The 9028-nt window shown below is 35.8% G+C and overlaps 1 pseudogene; it reads right to left on the bottom strand.

Moving 5' to 3' along the window:
- Nucleotides 1-5328: 5328 nt before the first annotated feature.
- LOC781723 (zinc finger CCCH domain-containing protein 15-like) lies at nt 5329-7095 on the bottom strand (annotated as a pseudogene).
- Nucleotides 7096-9028: the final 1933 nt, after the last annotated feature.

The following is a 9028-nucleotide window of genomic DNA, read 5'->3' as shown; positions in this document are numbered from 1 at the left end:
TCTAGGAGTTTTATAGTTTCTGGTCTTACGTTTAGATCTTTAATCCATTTTGAGTTTATTTTTGTGTATGGTGTTAGAAAGTGGTCCAGTTTCATTCTTTTACAAGTGGTTGACCAGATTTCCCAGCACCACTTGTTAAAGAGATTGTCTTTAATCCATTGTATATTCTTGCCTCCTTTGTCAAAGATAAGGTGTCCATATGTGCGTGGATTTATCTCTGGGCTTTCTATTTTATTCCATTGATCAATATTTCTGTCTTTGTGCCAGTACCATACTGTCTTGATAACTGTGGCTTTGTAGTAGAGCCTGAAGTCAGGTAGGTTGATTCCTCCAGTTCCATTCTTCTTTCTCAAGATCGCTTTGGCTATTCGAGGTTTTTTTGTATTTCCATACAAATTGTGAAATTATTTGTTCTAGCTCTGTGAAGAATACTGTTGGTAGCTTGATAGGGATTGCATTGAATCTATAAATTGCTTTGGGTAGTATACTCATTTTCACTATATTGATTCTTCCAATCCATGAACATGGTATATTTCTCCATCTATTAGTGTCCTCTTTGATTTCTTTCACCACTGTTTTATAGTTTTCTATATATAGGTCTTTAGTTTCTTTAGGTAGATATATTCCTAAGTATTTTATTCTTTCTGTTGCAATGGTGAATGGAATTGTTTCCTTAATTTCTCTTTCTGTTTTCTCATTATTAGTGTATAGGAATGCAAGGGATTTCTGTGTGTTGATTTTATATCCTGCAACTTTACTATAGTCATTGATTATTTCTAGTAATTTTCTGGTGGAATCCTTAGGGTTTTCTATGTAGAGGATCATGTCATCTGCAAATAGTGAGAGTTTTACTTCTTCTTTTCCAATTTGGATTCCTTTTATTTCTTTTTCTGCTCTGATTGCTGTGGCCAAAACTTCCAAAACTATGTTGAATAGTAATGGTGAAAGTGGGCACCCTTGTCTTGTTCCTGACTTTAGAGGAAATGCTTTCAATTTTTCACCATTGAGGATAATGTTTGCTGTGGGTTTGTCATATATAGCTTTTATTATGTTGAGGTATGTTCCTTCTATTCCTGCTTTCTGGAGAGTTTTTATCATAAATGGATGCTGAATTTTGTCAAAGGCTTTTTCTGCATCTATTGAGATAATCATATGGTTTTTATTTTTCAATTTGTTAATGTGGTGTATTACATTGATTGATTTGCGGATATTGAAGAATCCTTGCATCCCTGGGATAAAGCCCACTTGGTCATGGTGTATGATCTTTTTAATGTGTTGTTGGATTCTGATTGCTAGAATTTTGTTAAGGATTTTTGCATCTATGTTCATCAGTGATATTGGCCTGTAGTTTTCTTTTTTTGTGGGATCTTTGTCAGGTTTTGGTATTAGGGTGATGGTGGCCTCATAGAATGAGTTTGGAAGTTTACCTTCCTCTGCAATTTTCTGGAAGAGTTTGAGCAGGATAGGTGTTAGCTCTTCTCTAAATTTTTGGTAGAATTCAGCTGTGAAGCCGTCTGGACCGGGGCTTTTGTTTTCTGGAAGATTTTTGATTACAGTTTCAATTTCCATGCTTGTGATGGGTCTGTTAAGATTTTCTATTTCTTCCTGGTCCAGTTTTGGAAAGTTGTAATTTTCTAAGAATTTGTCCATTTCTTCCATGTTGTCCATTTTATTGCCATATAATTGTTGATAGTAGTCTCTTATGATCCTTTGTATTTCTGTGTTGTCTGTTGTGATCTCTCCATTTTCGTTTCTAATTTTGTTGATTTGATTTTTCTCCCTTTGTTTCTTGATGAGTCTGGCTAATGGTTTGTCAATTTTATTTATCCTTTCAAAGAACCAGCTTTTGGTTTTGTTGATTTTTGCTATGGTCTCTTTTGTTTCTTTTGCATTTATTTCTGCTCTAATTTTTAAGATTTCTTTCCTTCTACTAACCCTGGGGTTCTTCATTTCTTCCTTTTCTAGTTGCTTTAGGTGTAGAGTTAGGTTATTTATTTGACTTTTTTCTTGTTTCTTGAGGTGTGCCTGTATTGCTATGAACTTTCCCCTTAGGACTGCTTTTACCGTGTCCCACAGGTTTTGGGTTGTTGTGTTTTCATTTTCATTCGTTTCTATGCAAATTTTGATTTCTTTTTTGATTTCTTCTGTGATTTGTTGGTTATTCAGCAGTGTGTTGTTCAGCCTCCATATGCTGGAATTTTTAATAGTTTTTCTCCTGTAATTGAGATCTAATCTTACTGCATTGTGGTCAGAAAAAATGCTTGGAATGATTTCTATTTTTTTGAATTTACCAAGCTAGCTTTATGGCCCAGGATGTGATCTATCCTGGAGAAGGTTCCATGTGCACTTGAGAAAAAGGTGAAATTCATTGTTTTGGGATGAAATGTCCTATAGATATCAATTAGGTCTAACTGGTCTATTGTATCGTTTAAAGTTTGTGTTTCCTTGTTAATTTTCTGTTTAGTTGATCTATCCATAGGTGTAAGTGGGGTATTAAAGTCTCCCACTATTATTGTGTTATTGTTAATTTCTCCTTTCATACTTGTTAGCATTTGTCTTACATACTGCGGTGCTCCCGTGTTGGGTGCATATATATTTATAATTGTTATATTTTCTTCTTGGATTGATCCTTTGATCATTATGTAGTGACCTTCTTTGTCTCTTTTCACAGCCTTTGTTTTAAAGTCTATTTTATCTGATATGAGTATTGCTACTCCTGCTTTCTTTTGGTCCCTATTTGCATGGAAAATCTTTTTCCAGCCCTTCACTTTCAGTCTGTATGTGTCCCCTGTTGTGAGGTGGGTCTCTTGTAGACAACATATGTAGGGGTCTTGTTTTTGTATCCATTCAGCCAGTCTTTGTCTTTTGGTTGGGGCATTCAACCCATTTACGTTTAAGGTAATTACTGATAAGTATGATCCCGTTGCCATTTACTTTATTGTTTTGGGTTCGAGTTTATACACCGTTTTTGTGTTTCCTGTCTAGAGAATATCCTTTAGTATTTGTTGGAGAGCTGGTTTGGTGGTGCAGAATTCTCTCAGCTTTGGCTTGTCTGAAAAGCTTTTGATTTCTCCTTCATACTTGAATGAGATCCTTGCTGGGTACAATAATCTGGGCTGTAGGTTATTTTTTTTCATCATTTTAAGTATGTCTTGCCATTCCCTCCTGGCTTGAAGAGTTTCTATTGAAAGATCAGCTGTTATCCTTATGGGAATTCACCTGTGTGTTATTTGTTGTTTTTCCCTTGCTGCTTTTAATATTTGTTCTTTGTGTTTCATCTTTGTTAATTTGATTAATATGTGTCTTGGGGTGTTTTGCCTTGGGTTTATCCTGTTTGGGACTCTCTGGGTTTCTTGTACTTGGGTGAGTATTTCCTTCCCCATTTTAGGGAAGTTTTCCACTATTATCTCCTCAAGTATTTTCTCGTGGTCTTTCTTTTTGTCTTCTTCTTCTGGAACCCCTATGATTCGAATGATGTAGCGTTTAATATTGTCCTGGAGGTCTCTGAGATTGTCCTCATTTCTTTTAATTCATTTTTCTTTTATCCTCTCTGATTCATTTATTTCTACCATTCTATCTTCTAATTCACTAATCCTGTCTTCTGCCTCTGTTATTCTACTATTTGTTGCCTCCAGAGTGTTTTTAATTTCACTTATTGCATTATTCATTATATATTGACTCTTTTCTATTTCTTCTAGGTCCTTGTTAAACCTTTCTTGCATCTTCTCAATCCTTGTCTCCAGGCTATTTATCTGTGATTCCATTTTAGTTTCAAGATTTTGGATCAATTTCACTATCATTATTCGGAATTCTTTATCAGGTAGATTCCCTATCTCTTCCTCTTTTGTTTGGTTTGGTGGGCATTTATCCTGTTCCTTTATCTGCTGAGTATTCCTCTGTCTCTTCATCTTGTTTAAATTGCTGAGTTTGGGGTGTCCTTTCTGTATTCTGGCAGTTTGTGGAGTTCTCTTTATTGTGGCGTTTCCTCACTGTGTGTGGGTTTGTACAGGTGGCTTGTCAAGGTTTCCTGGTTAGGGAAGCTTGTGTCGGTGTTCTGGTGGGTGGAGCTGTATTTCTTCTCTCTCCTTTCGAAGAGTTGGGTTGCTTTTCTGGGTGCCTGACGTCCTCTGCCGGCATTCAGAAGTTGTTTTGTGGAATTTACTCGACGTTTAAATGCTCTTTTGATGAATTTGTGGGGGAGAAAGTGTTCTTCCCGTCCTACTCCTCCGCCATCTTGGCTCCTCCTCTGTTGCTTTGTTTTTACATTGTACTCCTAACTCCTAGCAGAGCTATTGATGAAAAAGTTGTATAATCATGTTTATTTAATTAACAAATAAAAAAAAGCCAAGGGAATTATTGTATAAAATCTTTTCATAATCTTTAAAATGCTGATTTCTTTTTATTATTTCCAGCTGCATTTGAATTTCACATATTTCTTGGGCATAAAAATAGATAGAATGTGGTTCTTGGAAAGCTCTACTTTCCAGACCATTCTTGTGAAATTGTAAAATTTGCAGAATATTTTTTTTTCATTGTTAGCTGATTTGTCTAGTTCTTTATATAAAGTTTTTCAAAATTGAAATGAATATTTTTGTGGAATATTCAAGCCATGCATTTCTGGAGAATGTATCACTGTTTATCTGCTTCAAATATTTTTTTATGTAAAATAATTTGCATCATTCATACTTTAAAGGACTTTTATATTGTAGTTTTAGTTTTTTCACATATAAATATTCAAGTTACTGAACATATTAATACAAAGATATTTAAAACCAAGTGGGAAGCTTTAATTTTCATCTTTACAATAGATTTCTGTAACTGCCAAAGGGCTGCTTTGGATTTGTTTTGAATGTGAATTACCATTTCAATCTCAATGGTCTTTTTTTTTTTATTGCATCACTGTTTTTATTTACAACTTTATTGGCAAAAAAGAAAAGGGAGTAGTTTCAAACAGTTTAACACAGGGCATTGCAGTTGATCTTTTCAGATTAATGAAATTTCATTTTAAATGACCATCTAATTGTCCAAAGATATACAATAATGAACCTGCATATGCAGTTTCCTTGATGAAGTACAGGCTCGTATCTTAGGCAGTCTTTTAAACATATAAATACAAAGGAAATAGAATCACTCATTAAAAATTGCATTAAATGAAGGGTAATTTAAATTTATGTTGTCCTTGTAACAACACATGCCCAGTGAAAATCAAAAGCTGGAAAAGTAGTTTACACTTCCTACTTGAGTGGACAATAACAACAATCAATCATTTCCTGCAATGACCATTTATCTTTAATTTATCATGAACTACTCTGAACTTACTATGAGATGTAGCCAAAGTCACAAAACAAGATGTAGGGAGAATATTCCTTTTTTGGAGGAACTAAGCCCTCCAGAATCAGCATGGGAAACAAACATCCTGTTGAAGAGTTTTAGGTGGAAAAAAATTAATGTAGTCAATTTCAACTCCTGCTGAGCTGGCTCAATTTTTTCATTGACTTGTTTGGTGTCATTCTTCTAAATCAAGTGTGTTTAATTCTTCTAGTTCATCCAAATCTTCCCCAGTAAACAGATTTTCATCAACAGGAACAGCATCGATGGCTCCATTTTGCTGTCTTCCCCCTTTCTTGTCCTCTTCCAGATCACTTCTCTCACCATTTTCAGCCCTACCTCCGGAAGCTTCACTTAATTTGTTTCAATCCTTTTCTGAAGTATATGTGCTGAATCTTTCAAGACTGGCTACAGTAATACCTGTCTCACCTACATCTCTTGGAATGTACAGGCTTAAATCTATGTCATTTACACTCACTGAATCATCAACCTCATCACCACCTCTTCCCTGGGTGTCATGGGTATCATCTGCTTCCTCATCATCATCATCAACTAGTTCAGGGCGAAATTCAAACACCTCACGACCACTGATCACTAATGCTTTCCCAGCTTTAAAATCTGCTTTCCTTCTTTCTGTATCTTGCTCAAGTTTATCAATCTTTTCTTTTTATTTTATTTAATTTTTTAACTTTAAAATATTGTATTGGTTTTGCCATATATCAACATGAATCCACTACAGGTATACATGTGTTCCCCTTCCTGAACCCTCCTCCCTCTTCCCTCCCCGTACCATCCCTCTGAGTCATCCCAGTGCACTAGCCCCAAGCATCCAGTATCTTGCATCAAACCTGGACTGGCGACTTGTTTCATATATGATATTATACATGTTTCAATGCCATTCTCCCAAATCATCCCACCCTCTCCCTCTCCCACAGAGGCCACAAGACTGTTCTATATATCAGTGTGTCAATCTTTTCTTGTCTTTTTCTTTTCTTCCATGCAAGAAAAGATTTTAGAGTGATTTTGGTAACATTTGGACCTAGGGAAGAACGCTCTCTTTCAATTAGATCTTCTAATGAAATTTCATCTTCTTTCTCTTCTTTCTTTTTATCTTTTTTCAAGACAAATCCAGGAGGCGGTACATGACAATACATGCAAATATCACTCCCTCCAGGACATACCTCAAACCAGCCATATTTGTTGTTTTCAATAGCTTCAAGGAAATGCTTGCACACTATTTGAGTTTTTGTTTTTTTCTTTTCCGCCTCACCGTGCTTCTTATTCACAACTTCTTCCAGTTTTTTCTCATCCCAATTATCCATAGTATCATTTTCAAGTTCTTCATCTCTTGCATCAATGTAAACACTTTGCTTTTCACATTTTTTCTCCAGTCAAGTCATGAGAGAACTTACACTTATCTCCTTTAGTACACTGTCCTTGCTTGAAGAATGCACATACTATGGATTTGGGATCTGCACCTTTACTTATTTTTTGAGCAGCAACTACAGGTTTGAACAACTCATTTAGCTCTTGCAATGCTTTCTTCTTGTCATCTTTCTTCAACTTCTTTTCAGCTTCACTTTGTGCTACCTGACGTGGATTCTGTTGACCAAATTTAACTTGATGAGTGACAGCCTTGATAAACTTCTGTTGCTTTGCTCCTTTCTTATTCTTCAGACCAAAAGTTTTGTCTTCGATAATCTTCTCCTTCGTTTTCTGCTCCGTTTTTTTGCTGCCCCCAGCCTGAGCCTGTTTCTTGGGGGGCATTGTGGAGACAGTTCGCACAGGCCAGACTTAAGTGCAGCTGGACTTCCTCAGGGACTCTGGCCCTGCGGAAGGAAGAGGAGGAAGATGCGTGCTGCCATTGCCGCCGCACTGCACGTAAAGCTACTCCCTCAATGGTCTTTAAATCATGATTAGCAAGAAGATAAGTGTTAGAAATTATACACGTATATATAAATATTACAATGTTAGAAGTATATATATATACACATATATGTGGTTCATTTTTATTTTATGCTTATGTATATAAATTAGTTTGATAGAGCTGATGTAACAAAGTAAGGTACAGTTGGTAGATTAAAACAATAGATATTTATTTTCTCATAGTTCTGGAGCCTAGACCTCTGAAATTAAGGTGTCAGTAGGGCCATGCTTTCTGTGAAATTTCCAAGTGAGGAGATTCCTTGCCTCTTCCAGCATTTGGTGTTTGCAAACATTCCTTGACATTCCCTGGGTTGTAGATATTGGGTTGGCCACAAAATTTATTCATGTTTTTCTGTAACAGCTGAAAAATCCAAATGAACATTATGGCCAGCCTAATACATCACTCCAGTCACGTGTTCATCTTCTCCCTATGTGTCTTCAGATCATTTTCCCTCTGTGCCTCTCTCTTTGTCTCAAACTTTCTTTTTTATTATATAACGGCACCATATTGGATTAGAACCTGCAGTAAAGGCCTCTTAGTAACTAGATTACCTATACAAGGAGCCTATTTCCAAATAATGTCACAGCTTGAGGTCCTGGAGCTTTTCATTTCAAGATAAGTTTGTGGAGTGACATAATTAAACCAAAATAGTGTGTTTATTGAATGAATTTACCTTTGAGTAGCTCTAGTTTTCTCCCTTTTCTAAATGAAATAAGGAATCAAGATAAAGATAATTATCATCTTCTAACCAAATTTAATGGTCAAGAAAATTTTCAAATGGACTAAAATCTTGAAAACATGGCCTCATTCACATTTCTTTTAAAGATAGGCCATAGTTTTGCTTTCATGAGATACCTCTTTAAAATACAAACTGAGCACAAAATTCATTTTAGATCACATTTTTGGTGATTGGTTCAGCAGATCAAATTAGGCAGACTCTGTAGAGAAGGAAAATTTTTTGTTTAAATTTTTATCACAAGTTGAAAGAGTTGATTCCTTAGGGTGACATTGACATTATGTTAATGCAGGCAACTACAAACTTCTCAGAATAGTATATTCAAAGGACAACATCTGGCATCTGGAGGTCTTAATCCCAAGGGAGGAACAATGCTGCAGGGGACACAGCATAGCACTATTTATATTAAAATGGAAAGAACGGAAAGACAAAATTGTCTTTGTCACAAGAACATATACCTTCAATCTAATCATGATAAAAGCATCAGACAAATGTATTTTGAGGAACATTCTACAAAACACCTGAGGAGTCCTCTTAAATATTTTTAAATGACTCCTCAACGTCATTGGAACAAAGACTTTGAGAAAACACTGTTGTCAAGCGGGGCTTGGGAGACATGAAAATCAGTGCAATGTAGTATCCTGGATGGGCTCCTAGGACAGAAAATGAACATGAGGGAAAACACTAAGGACATTTTAAAACTTTGTTGATAATAACAGATCGATATTGTGACAAATACGCCACATTAGTGCAAGCTGCTAATACAGAGGAAACCGAGTGCTATAAACTCTCTGAATGATCTATACAACTTTCCCACAAGTGTAAGAGAATTCCAAGATAAAAAACTTATTTTACTAAAAAATGGAAGATGAAACTAACATTTGGCAAACTTTGTCTCCTGTTCAAGAAGGAGTTACTGTATTGGCTGAAGGAATCAACACTATCTTATCAAGAAAAAGTGGGGCTGCTACTCCATAGAAAAGGAGGGAGGCATATGTCTAGAATATAAACTATCCTTTGGGATAGCCCCATGTCCT

The sequence above is a fragment of the Bos taurus genome, chromosome 20 (assembly GCF_002263795.3).
Source record: "Bos taurus isolate L1 Dominette 01449 registration number 42190680 breed Hereford chromosome 20, ARS-UCD2.0, whole genome shotgun sequence".
In the NCBI taxonomy this organism is placed as follows: Eukaryota; Metazoa; Chordata; class Mammalia; order Artiodactyla; family Bovidae; genus Bos; species Bos taurus.
Note: the sequence above shows the minus strand (reverse complement) of the source record. Positions and strands in the feature narration are given on the sequence as shown.